This window comes from Arachis duranensis, chromosome 10 (assembly GCF_000817695.3).
Source record: "Arachis duranensis cultivar V14167 chromosome 10, aradu.V14167.gnm2.J7QH, whole genome shotgun sequence".
Classification (NCBI taxonomy): Eukaryota; Viridiplantae; Streptophyta; class Magnoliopsida; order Fabales; family Fabaceae; genus Arachis; species Arachis duranensis.
Genome location: NC_029781.3, coordinates 20,032,775 through 20,037,165, shown reverse-complemented (window position 1 = coordinate 20,037,165; position 4,391 = coordinate 20,032,775). Strand labels below are relative to the sequence as shown.

The 4,391-nt window shown below is 40.4% G+C and overlaps 1 long non-coding RNA gene across 1 annotated transcript in view; it reads right to left on the bottom strand.

Annotated features, from left to right (window-relative positions):
• Positions 1-2,257: 2,257 nt before the first annotated feature.
• LOC127742523 (uncharacterized) overlaps positions 2,258-4,391 on the bottom strand; it is a 10,210-nt gene continuing 8,076 nt past the window's right edge. The window contains exon 3 of the long non-coding RNA XR_008003839.1: positions 2,258-2,423. This is a non-coding gene — a long non-coding RNA (uncharacterized LOC127742523). The remainder of the gene's footprint in view (positions 2,424-4,391) is intronic.

Sequence of the window (4,391 nt, the reverse complement as noted above, 5' to 3'; positions counted from 1 at the left end):
GTAGAACGGAGGTGGTTGTCAGTCACACGTTCATAGGTGAGAATGATGATGAGTGTCACGGATCATCACATTCATCAAGTTGAAGAACAAGTGATATCTTAGAACAAGAACAAGCGGAATTGAATGGAAGAACAATAGTAATTGCATTAATACTCGAGGTACAGCAGAGCTTCACACCTTAATCTATGGTGTGTAGAAACTCCACCGTTGAAAATACATAAGAACAAGGTCTAGGCATGGCCGTGAGGCCAGCCTCCCAATGATCTAAGAACTAAGTGTCCAAAGATGATCTAGAGATCTAGAGTGATCAAAGATGAAAATACAATAGTAAAAGGTCCTACTTATAGAGAACTAGTAGCCTAGGGTGTACAGAGATGAGTAAAATGACATAAAAATCCACTTCCGGACCCACTTGGTGTGTGCTTGGGCTGAGCTTTGAAGCATTTTCGTGTAGAGACTCCTCTTGGAGTTAAACGCCAGCTTTTATGCCAGTTTGGGCGTTTAACTCCCATTTTGGTGCCAGTTCCGGCGTTTAACGCTGAGAATTCTGAGGGTGACTTTGAACGCCGGTTTGGGCCATCAAATCTTGGGCAAAGTATGGACTATCATATATTTCTGGAAAGCCCAGGATGTCTACTTTCCAACGCCGTTGAGAACGCACCAATTGGGCTTCTGTAGCTCCAAAAAATCCACTTCGAGTGCAGGGAGGTCAGAATCCAACAGCATCTGCAGTCCTTTTTAGTCTCTGAATCAGATTTTTGCTCAAGTCCCCCAATTTCAGCCAGAAAATACCTGAAATCACAGAAAAACACACAAACTCATAGTAAAGTCCAGAAAAGTGAATTTTAACTAAAAACTAATAAAAATATACTAAAAACTAACTAGATCATACTAAAAACATACTAAAAACAATGCCAAAAAGTGTACAAATTATCCGCTCATCAGCAGGTCATGAGCTCATGTGTTGGTTGTCTACCTGCTTCTGACATTACTCGATGCAAATCCCGGATATGGCCTTCCTAGAGATGTGCACATTACAGCATCTCATATGCCCTTAATGGTAGCTCTACTCTCTAGAGCAAGTCATCTGTCCTCAATGGTAGCTCTGCTTTCTATAGCAAGTAAGGGTCTAGAAAGCAGTTCTCAGTTGGTGGGCGTCCCACTATACAGGGGCTCGAGTCAGCCCAACCCAAAGGCTCTCTCTCGAATCTAGCTTGAAGGCTCATTTAATAATTATCTCACAGGGGTTTGAGTTGGCCTAGCCCAAAGGCTCTCTAAATAACAATTTTACACTCGAAGGCCCTCGCGATCATTATCTTAGCCCAAAGACTCTCGTGGTTATTATCTCAACTCAAAGGTTTTTGCGGTCAATGTCTCAGTCCGATGGCCCAAACAGCAATCAACGATTTCTATAAGTGACGCCCGACTTAAAGATTCCACTTTTCTTAATATTTTAGGAATAAATAGTTCACTTTAAGTTTCTCTTCTCTTCTCTTTTGTATTAATATTTTTACTTGTCACGCTTAATCTTTTTTAGTTTTATAACAAAACATGACTTTCTTCTCGAGCATTTCCCTAAGCATTTTATGAAGAAGTTCCTAGAATATAAGTTACTAAATATTCTTTCTACGAATTTTATTATAATTACCATTATATTCTTATCTTAAACGTCACTGGTTTCACTTTTTATCAAATCCTTTTATATCTTTTTAATAATTTATACTTTTCCTCTTAATTATTTTGAAAGTCCGTTTTAAATTTTACTATCCACAATGCTTAGCGCCCACGATTTGCACCTAGCACCTTCGGGTATTATTTAATGGGGCGCCAAATGTCCAAAATTGTTCAAAGGAGGCGCCCAGCACCCACTTTGTAACACCCTACCATACAGAGTCTTATGCTTAAGTCATAATTCAGAGATGGCAAGGTATTACGACCTCTAAAATAAAAATTTAGTACGTATAGTAGTATGAATGATTGATTATAACTAGGAGCCTTTGTAAAAAAAAGGGTAAACAAAAATCGCAACTCTAAAGCGCAACACTCCGATCGATAACGTAACGAGCAAGGTCGATACGTAACGAGCAAGGATAAACCAACGCGAGATTATATATATACAAAGGAGTGTCAAAAATAGGAATATCAAGACTCAAGATCCGGCTGTGAAGATAACCGGTCCGAGCATAGCAATATACATATGATAAAAATAAGGAAAACCCCAAAGGAAACCCAAAGGGACACAAATACATAAAACCTATTCTCCAAAATCTCCCATAAGAGGAGTCATCACAGTTTGTATTATTTAATGGAGATAAAAGTATCTAAGCAAAACATATAGAGCAAAACATAGCCCCGAGAACAAAGGATCTTCGCAAATCTAGAAGTCTCCAGCATGCCTCAGCGGGAAACCTCACGTCCTGCATCTGAAAACCACAAAATCCGCATGGTTGAGAACCAGAGGTCCCCAGCATGGTAACAGCTTCCACATATATAATACATAATAATAGAGAAAAGCCGAAGGCAATCCTAGAACTTCCTCCAGATAATATCAAAGCTTATAAACAAGCTAAACCAAAAAGGGCATCTGACTAAAGATACTTCAGTCTAACTAATACTTTCCTTTCCAATTCCTTTAAACCTCCCAACCACCAGTAGGAGTATAATGTAGCAAACACAGTTATATCAGACAAGAAATATACAATTAGGAACAAGTAAGGCATTTAGACAATTAGCAAGTAATATGCAGTCAAATAAACATAGGGTCAACAGAGTATTTACGGGGGAATATTTACGGGGGCGAGCTCATCCGGGTCTTTCACAGTGCCCGGCCACACTTATGACATAGGGTCAACAGAGTATCAAGTCTCAACTTGGAAGTGGAAGTGCAACATTCACAATTCATTCAACAGCATATATGCATTTATACATGGCCATAATCATGGCTCCGCCGTAACACTGCAATAATCTAGCCATCCGTCTCACGGTTAAATCCATAACCAGCCCATTGGCATCACGGTTAAATCCATAACCAGCCATCTCGTTAATGAATACGGCCTTTCGGCCCATGGCCTAACAAGCACTTCCACCACCATCCTCCGCATCTCACATAATCATGCTTGATCCTTAATGATCATTTATTTTCCCCTTGCTTCACTCGCAAGTTACCACATTCACTAGCCTTTCTTCTCATAGCTAGACATATCATAATGATTTAAGATATAAGTGGTGAGATCGGAGGCTTAGAAGTATGAAATTTGGCTTTGAAAACTCAAAAATCAACTTTGGGATGAAAACAGGTCCACGCGTACGCGCACTCCACGCGCACGCGTGGATGGCCTTGAAAACTCATCGATGCGTAAGCGTCATGCACGCTAACGCGTGGATTGAAAACTAGCCAAACGACGCGCACGCGTCAACCACGCGTACGCGTGGGTACTCTCGTGCCTCAGGCACAAAACTGACACAGTTTTGGCATAACTCTCTGGAAAATGGCTGGGCATTGGGTGCAGCACATCGGCGCACCCGCGCACATCACGCGTACGCGTGGATGGCGCTTTCTGGAAGAACGGCACGTACGCGCCAAGTGCGCCTACGCGCGAGGGGTATTTCTACTAAAAATTTTCTAAGTTAAAAGCTGCAGAATTCACAGATTCAAACCCCTATCTTCCAATGGACATAACTTCCTCATTTTAAATCATTTTTCATCCGTTCTTCGAACGGCATGGACATCCCGGATCAAATTTCATATCTAAACAGATTTGGCGCAAAACAGAGATTCGTAGTCCAAGTTATGTCCCGTCAAAGTATGCCCAAAAACCATGTTTTTCATACAAAACCACAACATGCCATTTTCAAAACAAGCCATATTCAACTCTTTTCAAAATCAATCAAAACATGCCATTTTCATCCCCTTTCTTTGAAATCAATCAAAATATATCAATTTCAACATCAAGCCTCCTCAACTCACACATTGACACTTTACCACAATAATTCAACCATAACCAATCATCAAGCATATATCACAACATGCATATTTCTCATACGTCATACTACCAAGGCATCAATAATCATCATCACATATATGACCATATCATATATCTCAATCATTCAACAACATCAACCATTCAATGTCTATCTTAGGGCCTCTAGCCTAAGTATTTCCTACCACATTGCATATTAGATACGGAAAACCGAAACCATACCTTAGCCGATTTTCCAAGCTCAACCGGAGCACTTCCAAATCACTTATCCACAAGCCCTCAAGGCCTCAACACCTCCAAAAACAGATTTTTCACCACCAAATCCCTTTTTAAGCTTTTCAATATCACCAATCAAGCTCCAATATTCACACATACACAACCTAAGCCACAATCATCATACCCATACACAAT